This window comes from Aotus nancymaae, unplaced genomic scaffold (assembly GCF_030222135.1).
Source record: "Aotus nancymaae isolate 86718 unplaced genomic scaffold, 86718_ANA_hifiasm-v0.15.2.pri h1tg000089l, whole genome shotgun sequence".
Lineage (NCBI taxonomy): Eukaryota > Metazoa > Chordata > Mammalia > Primates > Aotidae > Aotus > Aotus nancymaae.
The window spans coordinates 18,326,882-18,339,565 of record NW_026988504.1 but is presented as its reverse complement, the minus strand read 5'-3'; the positions used below and the strand labels follow the sequence as shown (position 1 = coordinate 18,339,565).

General features: G+C 54.2%; 1 protein-coding gene across 1 annotated transcript in view; it reads right to left on the bottom strand.

The window, feature by feature from the left end:
- Positions 1–9,732, bottom strand: part of SCN4A (sodium voltage-gated channel alpha subunit 4) — a 52,318-nt gene extending 42,586 nt beyond the window's left edge. Inside the window, exon 1 of the mRNA XM_064369669.1 lies at positions 8,726–9,732. The gene's annotated coding sequence lies outside the window, so the exon portion shown is untranslated. The remainder of the gene's footprint in view (positions 1–8,725) is intronic.
- Positions 9,733–12,684: the final 2,952 nt, after the last annotated feature.

Below are 12,684 nucleotides of genomic sequence, written 5' to 3'. Positions count from 1 at the left end.
CTGAGGACGCTGGAGGGCGAGGCAGCTCTTCTCTGGAGTGGGTCCAGCCCGGCATTGTCTCTCTGTGGAGCAGCCAGATCGGAACACCCAATTCCAGATATAGTCTGACCACAGAGGCCTTTTCTCCCTGGCCTGGACAGCCTTTATGTTCGTTCATTCCAGGATGGCATCACTTCTTCCACAGCCCAAACACAAGGTGGGGTTTGCAGTCACCCCTAGGTCTTTCCTCATCAGCTGTGGTCTCATTAGGTCTTCCCCTTCTCACGCACTGTGCAATTGATTTTTCTCTTTTAAACCCATGTGCATCTCACAAAATATTAGCAACCTGAATCCAACAATGTATGAAAAGAATTATACACCACGACCAAGTGAAATTCATCTCAGGTATGCGAGGCAGTTTCAAAATTTGAAAATCAGTTTGGATGCGTGGTTTATGCCTGTAATCCCAGCACTTTGGGAGCCTGAGGCGGGCAGATTGCTTGAGCACATTTCAAGAACAACCTGGACCACATGGTGAAACCTCATCTCTACAAAAAGCACAAAAAGTTAGCTGGGTGTGCCTGGTAGTGCCTACTTATAGTCCCAGCTAACCGGGAAGCTGAGGTGGGTGGATCACCTTAGCCCAAGAGGTCAAGGCTGCAGTGAGCCATGATCACACCACAGCACTCCAGCCTGAGTGACAGAGTGAGACCTTGTCACACACACACACAAAACATCAATTAATGTAATCCATCATATCAACAGGCTAAAGAAGAAAGATCACATAATCCTATCAATAGATGCAGCAAACGCGTTTGACAAAATGCAACTGCTATTCATGATGAAAACTTACAGCAAACTAGAAATAGAGGGAAACCTTCTAAAGTTAACAAAGAGTGTTTACCAGGAAACCGACAGCAAACATTGTTTTATTTAGAGTGCAATGGCACAATCGTGGTTGCAATCTCTGCCTCCTGGGTTCAAGTGATTCTCCTGCCTCAGCCTCCCAAGCATCTGGGATTATAGGCATGCATCACCATGCCCAGCTAATTTTGTATTTATTTATTTTTTAGCAGAGATGGGTTTCACCATGTTGGTCAGGCTGGTCCCAAACTCCTGACCTCAGATGATCTACCCACCTCAGCCTCCCAAAGTGCTGGGATTACAGGTGAGAGCTACCGCATCTGGCCTAACATTGCTCTTAATGGTGAGAAACTCAAAGCTTTTCCACTAAGATCACAAAGAAGGCAAGTCTGTCCCCTCTTACCACAGCTTTCCAGCATCGACCTGGAAGTCCTAACTAACGCAATAAGACAAGAAAAGGAAATAAAAGGTATTCTGACTGGGAAGGAAGAAATAAAACTATCTTTGTTCACAAATGATCTGATTGTCTAAGTACGAAATCAGAATCAACATGAACATTTCTAGACCTAATCATGATTACAGCAGGGTTGTAGGATACAAGGTTAATATAAAGCCAGGTGCAGGATTTTACATCTTCCTCTACTTAAGTTCCCTTTGCTCATTGCGCCTCTTCACCTCTGGTCCTCCGAAGGTCGGCTGGATCTTGATTTTCCTCCAGCTCAATGCCATCCCTCACAGCTGAGTGTCTCTGATCCTGATTGTCCCAAATTATTGACCAGGCAAAGCTCAGGACAGACCTCCCTCCCTATCCCCATTATACCCTTCTAGAACCTTCCCTGTTGAGACAACTACGCTTTTGACGAGGGTTCTTCAAACATCCAGAAATCCACCCAGCTGAAGGGCATCAGCCTGAAATCCCCCAAGTGGTCTCAGCCATGCTCCTGCCAGCAGGATATAAAAGCCACTGTAAGGTACTGATATGATCTGGCTCTGTGGCCCCACCCAAATCTCATCTCATAGCTCCCATAATTCCCCGGTGGGAGATAATTGAATCACAGAGGTGGGTCTTTCCTGTGCTGTTCTCATGATAGTGAATAAGTCTCATGAAATCTGATGGTTTAAAAAATGGGGAGTTTCCCTGCACAAAGTGTCCCTCTCTCTTTGCTTGTTGCCATCCCCATAAGATGTGACTTGCTCCTTCTTGCCTTCTGCCGTGATGGTGAGACCTCCCCAACCACATGGAACTGTAAGTCCAACAAACTTCTTTCTTTTGTAAATTGCCAAGTCTGGGTATGTCTTTAATGGACTAATGCAAGCACTCTCTTGGGAGATTGAGAATGAACGTGATCTGCCCCTCACTGCCTTCCCCATTAACTCCAGGGCACATCCTTCCAGATGCAGAGGTGGCAGGTTGCTTGCTGGCCTTGCTCAGGCACCAGCCACCTCCCCTCTTGCCAACTAAGCATGCTCTTCATCTCCAACAAAGCTGCTAGCCACCCACAAGGATCTAGCTGTTTTGTTTCTCTATGGATTTGGAGCAAAATGACCCAGTGCCATCTGAGGCCAGTGGAGACCTGCCACCCTCAAGCTTCACCTGCAGTAGGGGGTCAGACTTGGAACTTCCTGGGAGTCTGAAACAGACCAGATTGCTTTGTCCTGGCCAAAGACAGCACCGGGCATCCGGGTGGCCTACTTCCCAAATTCCTATGTTCCTGCTATGGCCCAGCTCCAGGAGTGAAAAATCCATCCCTATGTTCCCCGGATTGGAAGTCTCAAGTCACAACTTTTTCTCAGCTAGAGCAGGCCAGGGGTGGGGACGGGAAGGGGGTAGCTGTAACGTTTCTCTGCCAACACTTAGGGCCTGGAGAGGAGGAAAAGTGGCTTGTCCCTTGGCAAGCAGGGGCCTAGAGGAAGTCACCCCAGCTGGCCCTCCCCTCCTGGCCTGACACTCTGCAGAGGAAATCTGCTCTGAGAGACCTTGGAGGGAGGCCTGGAGCCAGGAGCCTTGGGCGGAAACCTCCAGACACTCAGGGGCCCAGAGAGTTCCGGAAACCAACGGGGGTGATACGGGGGTGGGCCCCTGGGTGAGGAGTGGGCTGAAGTTGATTGCATTTTCCATGGCGACTCACTAGGTCAGAACAAGCCTCCCTGTTTTAAGCTCCTGATTCATCCAGCCTGATAACTTGTTCTACCCAACAGAGGTGGCCATGTTTATTTCACACCTACTGTATGCCATGGTTGGTTTCCTGTTCAGGATGTATAGGCATTCCTTCCTTTCACGATCAGCCCTGTTCCCTGTCAATCTCCAGGGTTCTCCAAGAACACTGGTTAGTTTTTTGTGTGTTTTGTTTTTGTGCAGTGGCACAATCTCGGTTCACTGTAACTTCCGCCTCCCAGGTTCAAGCAATTCTCTTTGCCTCAGCCTCCCAAGTAGCTGGGATTACAGGCACTCGCCACCACGCCTGGCTAATTTTTATTGGCCAGGTTGGTCTTGAACTCCCGCACTCATGTGATCCACCCGACTGGGCCTCCCAGAGTGCTGGGATTACAGGTATGAGCCACCACGCCTGGCTAACTTGTTAGTTTTCCCCCAACTTTCTTCCTCCTCTCCCAAATCTGACCCTTTTCCTCTACCCAGAGTGCTTCTGGCTGGCTCAGTTCTGATGAAATAAAAACCCACGAACAGGCTGTTTGGGTCTCATGCACCGTGGCCCTTCCCACTCACTTCTCCCAGCTCATCTGTCGGCCCCGGAAGCCTTTTCTCCCTAGACACGAGGTCCCAGAGTGGGTTTCTCTTCCCAAGTCTGAGCCGTAAGTTAAAAGAATGTGTTGTAAGACGTGGAATTCTGAGCTTCAGTTAGCCCAGGAAAGATTTTCCTTAGCATGGGAGGGGCTGGTTTCTCTGGCCCCCAAATTTCCATGCAATCACCTGTCATGCTGACGTGCACAGGCCCACGAGGTGGAGGCTTAAGAAATATTTCTAGATGAAAAGTTAGCACGGACATCATTTGGAGCTTATCACGTCCCAAGGACTTCACTTTTGTCATCCTAGCTAACCGGCGGTGGAGCCAGGACTTGAACGCAGCTCTCTCTCATACCGAGCCAGCCCCTGAGCTGCTACAGACTTGGCCTCCCTCCAGCCCTTTGGGGAACTGGGCTTGGCATAGCTGCCCTCCCTCAGCATGGGGCCTGCCCAGGTTGAGGTTCCACTCAGTTTTCTCCCTGGGCCGGCCCGACCCTCGACCATCTATCCCCATGGAAGGGCAGGCCAGATCCTCTGGGTGAGCCCCTGAGAGGTGTGGGCTGGGGTTGGCATCTGGCAGGCCCTGGCAGGGTCATGCTCAGGCCTCCTGGGCTTTTGTGCTGGGAGCTGTGTGTGGGAGGGGTCGGTGGGGGGAAGAGAACCACAGGTCAATTTGCACCAGTTGACCCTCATATATCCCCTGACCCCCACATGGCCTACTTATAGGCATGCTCATGCCCTCACCAGCACACACACACATACACACACACCACACACACTCATTGCCTCTATGAGTCATTTCCCAGCTGCTCAAAAGGGTGGGGAGGCTAATTTGTTCCACTCAGGCGCAGGGCTTCCTGCCCTCTGTTGGCTCCGATCTTTCTTTTAAAATCTTTTCTAGAGTTAGGGTCTCACTATATTGCCCAGGGTGGACTCAAACTCCTGGGCTCAGTTGATCCTCCTGCCTCAGCCTCTCAAGTAGCTGGGACCTCAGGTGTGTACCACCATGCCTGGCATCAGACCTTTCTAAGCAGCCCCTAAGCAGATGCCCCCCCAACAAACTGGTGTTTGGCCCTGCTGCTCACTCTGGGAACGTCCTCCACCCCAGAAACTACTCTGGGGATGCTTCCTCCCCAGCTACTCTTTGGAGATCCTTCTCCAAAGCTAGACTGATCAACTGGTGTTTGGGGGGCAGGGCATTTGCTTAGGGGCTTCTTAAAAAGGTCTGATCCTCTTCTACACTCACATCTAAGCCCACCTCACCTGCCCTTGGACACATCGCCCCTGCACACAGAGCTGCCTCTCTTCCCCTGCCTGCTCCTTGAAGCAGTGCGTCCACAGAGAGGCTGCCAAGAGGCCTGCTCACACCTAATCCTGAGCCTGCAGAACTCCAGGCAACCTGGCTATCTATTCCCTCCATCTGCCCCCAGCCATCTGGGGACGGTGGGCTTCAAGCCCTTCTGACTTAAGACAGGGGCGCTGGGGCACGGTCCAGCACTAGAGGAGAGGCTTTTCAGCAACAATCTGAAACCTGGAGGAAAGAAAGGCTGACACATGGCTCCCCTGCTCCCATGACCCCAGGCACGACCCCTTCAGCACCTGGGCCCTGCCGGTCACTCTGGGAAAGTCCTACCCTAGAGACTACTCTGGGGATGCTTCCTCTCCAGCTACTCTTTGGAGATCCTTCTCCAAAGCAAGACTGATCAAGAACTTGCCAATCTCAAAAAAGCTAAGCGTTGACAGCAGAACTCACTGAAAGGTGGGCCGGAGGGACCCTGCTCTGCCGCTCTGGCGTCACAGCCATCATGGCCACATCTGCAAACCACAGTCCCTCATGGAAAGGTCTCTGCAGTCCACTTTATAGAAGGACCCTACCCGGCCAGGCTCGGTGGCTCAAGCCTGTAATCCCAGCACCTTGGGCGGCTGAGGTGGGTGGATCACTGGAGGTCAGGAGTTAAGAGACCAGCCTGGCCAACATGGTGAAACCCCGTCTCTACTAAAAATACAAAAATTAGCCGGGCGTGATGGCACATGCCTGTAATCTCAGCTACTCAGGAGGCTGAGGCAGGAGAATTGCTTGAACACGGGAAGCAGAGATTGCAGTGAGCGAAGGTCACGCCACTGCATTCCAGCCTGGGAGACAGAACGAGACTCCGTCCCAAAACAAAACAAAACAAAACAAAAACGCTGGGCGTGGTGGTGGACACCTGTAATCCCAGCTACTTGGGAGGCTGAGACAGGACAATCGCTTGAACTCAGGAAGCAGAGGTTGCACCACTTTACTCCAGTCTGGGTGACAGAGTGAGATTCCATCTCAAAATAAATAAATAAATAAAAAGGGAGACCAGATAGGGGAAAAAAGCCCCCCTCGAACTGCAGCTCCGAAGGGTGCCCAGAGCTGGAAAAGCCATCCTCCTTGTAACTCTCTCCTTTTTGTATCCCCAGGGTGAGACATTTTATGTCGGGGTCACAGATTGGCAATAGCCACAATAATACTGGTGAACATGTTTGTGGAGCCAATGACATGCCAAGCACTGTTCGAGGTACCTCACATGTCCATGAGCACATTAACTTCTCACCCCGATCCTGTGATCGCCCCCATTTGACAGATGAGGAAATTGAGGCACAGGGAAGACAAGTAACTCACTAGCTGGTATTTATACAGTAAACTGGGATCAGAAGCCTGGCCCTCAGCGTTTGAAAGAAACCCTGGCTCTTAATCAGGAGGTGAACCGTGACCTTCAAGCACCTATGGGGTAGGTGGGGGTGCCTGGTTTCACAATCCAGTTCAAAAATAGGATGGGGGTCAGCAACTATAGGGGTTTCACTCTTTCCTTTTACAAGAGGGCTCCTGGCAGAGGACCCTTCCGGGACTCTGTGGCTTCTCCGCCACCCCTACTGTCCCTGGCCTCCTTGAGCCCCTCTCTCTCCTCCAGCAGCCCCATCCCCCCAACAAGGGCTGTTGACTGAAAACTGCAGGGAATAAAAATAGCTGCTGCTGATGAGGCAGAATGGGGGCCAGCACGCATGAAAGGCCGGGGCGGGGGCGCTGCAGGGAGCCTGGGATCCCCCACCCCAAGGAGCACTTTCCAATGGAGCCATGGGAGACCTGGCCCGTCCCTTCCACAGCAGAGCTGGAGACCCCTGCGGAAGTCACCAGAACTGCTCAGAACCCCACACCTGCCCTAGACATAGGACTGCCCATGAGATCCATTGCTCTCTGCCCCCACCCCGCCCTGCACCAGCCAGCTCCCTCCCCAGGGAGTGGGGGCCTTGGCCTCTGTGGACAGAGCCAATGGCTACTCACACAAGCTTCGCGCCCCAGGGAAGTGACAGGAGTCAAGGGCCTGACCCTTCCTGGTCCTTGACACCCTCCTCCAGCATCCCCTCCCTTCTCCTAAGCTGTTCTCTGGGGACTCCGGGCCAGATTTTCCCTTTGGAGAGAGCCTTTCCACCCTCCCTGTAGGTTCCAACCCTTCTTGCCTCTCTGGTTTTGCCTCCTGGGGGGAGCCTTCTCTGAACCCCGCCCCTGCCCTGAAGCTGTACTGTCCCCACCCCCACCCCCATCAGATCTGTCCCCCTTCCTGATGGCCAGAGTTGCCCCCCAAAGGCAGACACCTTGTCAGAAGCACCCCAACACCTGACGAGGAGTTCCCTGCCTGCAGATCAAACTTGGGGCTCCCCTGGCCTGGCCTGGGGTTGCGGCAGAGACCCTGGCGACCAAAGCAGCAAAGCAGGTCTCCACCGACACTCAGGTCAGCCTTGAGCTGAGGAGGAGACCCCAGAGGCTGAGCTTGCATCCCAGGCCACTTTCCAATCAGAAATGACGAGCAGGACCAGGCTGGGATGGGAGCCACCTAGGAAGGACCCTCCGTGGCCTTCCCCAAGCCCCCCAGAATCCCAGCACAATCCCTTGAGAGATGCCAGGGATGGAGAGGGGGAGGGCTGCTGAGGAGCCCAGGGACAGGGTACGTGTGGCCAGGGGGCTGTTCAGGCCCTTATCAGGCTCACCTTTGCTCAGTTGCCCTGCCTGACACAGCTTCCAAGGCCCTTGCATCTATTTACGTGGTCCCGCACAGGTGACATGGCTCCAAATGCTAGCACAGCGACCATAGCTGTCCACACCACTGCCACACAGAGTGAGGCCACTGGCCACGGGTAGGGCACTTGGGGGTTACCCGGAAGAATCTAGAGGGTCTTGGTAGAACCAGCCCTCCCTGCCTCCAAACTACGTCCCCCCAGCTCCGCTCAGGCCACTCTGCCTTCTCCACCAGCCATGGCCCACCCCAGCAGGAAGGGAGGGCGGGAGGGGGATGTGTCTGTCCCAGCCCTGACCCCCGGACCCCATTCTCTGGCCCTGCGTCTCCTAAGACCCCCCCAGACTCCTTCAGAGTCCCCTTTGTGCTGTGGTCCCATATTCTTCCCCCGAAGCTGGGCTTTCTGCTCCTGTCCCCATGTCCCCCTCGCCTTCCCAGCAGGGCTCAGAGCTCTCGACTTCTCTAGGAAAACAGTCCAGCCATGCTGGGTGGGCTGGGGGAGGGGCAGGGACGTGGGCAGAGCCTGGGATGTGTCCTCTGCTGGCATCTCACAGATTCCTGTTCTCAGCAGAGCAAAGGAGCCGCCAGCCGGCACCCCCCACCCCAGCCTCCTGCACTCTCCTCCCCTCCACCCCCGAAACCCGGCCTCTGAGCCACGCAAACAGGCCAAGCAAAGTCACTGTTTCGGCTCCTCACTCCCCTCTCCTAAAGAAACTGTAGCCCTGTTCTGTGTCCCTTGGGTCACCCCTGCTCCTCCAGAGCCAAGCGTTAGCCCATGGGCTGTTTGTGACCAGAACAAGGAACTTTGCTGAGGACAGGGACAGCTCACCGGGCAGGGGCAGAGGGAACAGATGACAGGACAGAGAGAGGCAAGTCTGGGGCCAGAGAGAGGGTCCAGGCACCAGAAGATTCGGCAAGGGCCGGGGGACAGAGCCGGCTTGGGCCACAGAGCCCCGTGTGGGCAGGCGGTCAGCAGTACCCAGAACAAACTGGTGACTTTCTTGGAGCCAGGCTGGGGTTGGGGCCAGAGAGGCCAGCCCCTTGGGGTGGCCTGCCCCTCGGGGTACCCGACCCGGGGCGGGTGTGGGGGCGCAGTACTCACTATTGGACAGGAGCAGAGCGGTTGCTGACAAGCCCAGAGCGCCGTGCCCACCTCGGGCTGGGGCTGGAACTCTGGGGGACTTGGCTGGGGGGCCGGGCCGGCGAGGACAGCTGCTGCCGCTGATGTCACAGGGTCATGAGTGAAACCTGAGGACTGGGCCGATCTTCAGGTGGGAGCCTCGGCTGCACTTCCCTCGCTGGGTGTGCTCTGGGCTCAGCCGGCGACCGCCTGGGTTCCGGGCCTCGCTTCCCTAGGAGTGACAGACTCCCAGGCACACGCACCCATCCACACGGGCACACGCACACTCACTCACGGGTGCACACGTATGAGCCGCATAGGCAGTTCCCCTCCCAACCTTGACAGTTTACACAGGCTCAACTCACACTCGAATATCCATTCACACTGACTTCCAGAAGCACTCCCGAGGCATGCACTGGCTCACACTCACACAGACACGAGTGCACACTCACAGACGCACCCACACAAAAGCTGTGTTCCTGCAGGCTCAGCCACGTGCAAATCACCCTTCATATGTTCACGGATGCCTCCTCTGCTGTTATGCCCATTACCACACACACTCCAGCTCACACGCACAAACACCCTCGAACCAGCACAGCAGGCTTCTGCACATACACATGGCTTCTATATGTGCCCACAGGCACACTCGTGTTCTGAGCAGCACAAATGCCACATCGCAGAAACACAAGACTCTTACTGAGTGCCTATCTGTGTGTACACACACCACAGCACACGCACACACACACATACCCACAACTACAACCACACCACACCCATGGTCACAGCCACACACACACCCACAGCCACAGCCACACACATACAAACACACCCACAGCCACACACACACACACACATACCCATAAACACCCCCACAGCCACAGCCATACACACACACATACACACACACCCACAGCCACACACACACCCCCATAAACACCCCCATAGCCACAGCCACACACACACACACACACACACCCCATAGCCATACACACACACACACACCCAGCCACAGCCACAGCCACACACATACACACCCACAGTCACACAGCCACAGCCACACACACACACACACACACACACCCATAAACACCCCCACAGCCATGGCCATACACACACACACACCCACAGCCACACACACACACACACACACACACACATTCAGCCACAGCCACACACATCCACAGCCGTGCCTGTGCGTTTATGGATTTTCACAATGTAACTTATGCTCCTGTTCACATGGACTTAGTGCCATCTACACGATCACTAGATGTGCACCAAGCGTATGCCCATCTGTACACTCAACCCTCACATCACACACCAAACACACACGTGCACGCACACCCCCTCCTCCGGCTGTTTAGCTGAACAACACAGGCGTCTCGAGGTCCCTTCTCCACCCCCACCCCCCACCCACTGGCTGGACATCTGTCCCTGGCTGTGGGAGGGCTATGCTGGGGGCCAGGTTGATAGACCCCCCTCGCCCCTCCACTCTGGAGCTCTGGTGACCCCTGGTGGAGCCGCTGTGAAGTGCCCCCTGGCTGCAGGCTGGAGAAGTCCCAGGGGAGCCCTGTCCCTGAGTCCTGGTTCTCCCAAATCCATCACCCTTGGCAGTCCTGTGCCACCATCTTTCCTGGCAGCCCAGAGCTCTGGCGGCTGCCCCGTGCCCCAAGTGAGCTGAGCCCGGGTCAGAGTGGTCTTTGACGGAAGCATAGGGAGGCCTGGGGAAGGGCTGCCCTTCCTTGTCCCCACAGCAGCTCCGCCCAGACCTGTGGACACAGCTTTAGTCCTAGCCAAGCCCCTCCTGGGGTCCAGGCTGCTCATGGTTCCAGAAGTTTCTGCCAGGCCTCACGCCCGTCTCGGTCCTACTCTGGCTGTGGCCTGTGGTCCCTGCGGACTCGCCTCACACCCTAGGGCTGTTTCCTAAACCAGGTGTGACACTGGTGTTCTCCATGCAGAGAATCCTGACTTCCATTTAGAATTTTTTCTTTTCTTTTTATTTTATTTTTTGTTTGTTTTTGAGCAGAGTTTCGCTCTTTTTGCCCAGGCTAGAGTGCAATGGTGAAATCTTGGCTCACTGCAACCTCCACCTCCCGGGTTCAAGTGATTCTCCTGCCTCGGCCTCCCAAGTAGCTAGTATTACAGGCATGTACCACCATGTCCGGCTAATTTTGTATTTATAGTAGAGATGGGATTTCACCACACTGGCCAGGCTAGTCTTAAACTCCTGACTTATGTGTTCTGCCCACCTCGGCCTCCCAAAGTGCTGGGATTACAGGTGTGAGCCACGGCACCCGGCCCATTCAGGATTTTTTCAACTTCACGATGGGTTTATTGGGACAAAGCCCATGGTAAGTGGAGGGGCACCTGCACGTGGTTCTTCCTCCAGCTCACTGGAGAGACACGCGCACACACACTCGCACCCACACAGCAGGCTCGTGCACATACATATGGCTCCTATATGCGCCCATAGGCACACTTGTGCCCTGAGCAGCACAAATGCCACATCGCACAGATACAAGGCTCTTACTGAGTGCCCTCTGTGTGTACACACACCACAGCACAAGCACACACACACCCCCACAACTACAGCCACACACACCTGCTCCCTCTTGCTGAAGTTTCATTGCTGATGTCATCCAAGCGCCTGCCCAGCCCCTCCTCTTCTTGGCAAGCGTCTGCTTCTTCCAGCGTTTGGAAGAAAAGCAGTTTTTCCCATTTCCTTCCCATGCTGTCTCCCCGAAGCTGCTCCTCAGGGTCCCTCTCATCACTCCCAGCCCTGCTGTGGCTTCAGTCCACTTTGCTGCTGGTCACCACCCTGATGATCACCTGGCCACTGCTCCTGTCTATGGGCACGTGAGAAGAGGGGGTGGAAGCTGCCGTTATTCCCATTTATGGCTCTACCCCTTGGTTTCTACCTCACCACTGCCCAAAGCTCTACAGGGCAAGACCTTTTTATAAGAGGGATTGGAATAATTGAAGGGAAATTACCACATACGAGCAGGCAGGGCTGCTACATTCAGTTGCATGGGTCGCGCACTACACAATTCTGGGCCCCAGGCACACTGCAAGCATTGTAGAGTAGTATGCTTAAGATGATGATGTTCTGAAAGATGGCAGCAAAATGCCTAGGGTAAGGGGATAATTTTTCTAATTTGCACAAAGTGTCTTTGGACTAGGGATGGGCATGATTGGATAACAAACGCTGTATGTGAAATATGGCTTTTTCTCCACAGCCTAAGAGGAATGAATGCTTCCCTCTCTTGGCTCCTTCCTTTGGGGAACGGCTCCTCCCCTACTCCATCCAAATATGTGATTCTTACGACTTGCTGCTTAAAGGATGACCTCCTCCCCTAACACAGGAAGGGGAATGTCACCCACCTCTGGCAATCCTGTGGACCATAGTGGCACATCCAAAACCTGGGGACATGACTCAAGCTGGACCAATCATAGTCCTTCCCTGGGAGTTACATGTACTGAGACAAAAGAAAGACAATCTCTCTGGTCTTGGGAATTTCTAAATGTGTCTGAAGGAGCCGGGGTGTGTCTCCCACCTGTGGAGGAAGCTTGTCTGTAGGAGGAGGGGACAGGAACATCAAACAGAGAAGGAGAGATGCAGGAGGGGAAGGAAGGAAGGGAGGGAGGGAGGGAGGAAAGAGAAGAGGGAGGGAGGAAGGAAGGGGAAGGGAGGTAGGGAAGGAAGGAAAGAAGGAAGGAGGGAGGGGGAGAGAGAATGAAGGAGGGAGGGAAGGGAAGAAGGGAAGGGAAAGAGGAAGAAAGGGAGGGGAAGGGAGGGAAGAAAGGAGGGAAGGAGGGAAGGCGGGAGGAGAGAGGGACCTGAAGACACTGTTTGAGTCTCTGAACCAGTTAAACTACAGACCAGCTCCATTACTATCCTGTCACATGAGCCAAAAAAGCCCAACCTTTCTTCTTAATCTAGTTTC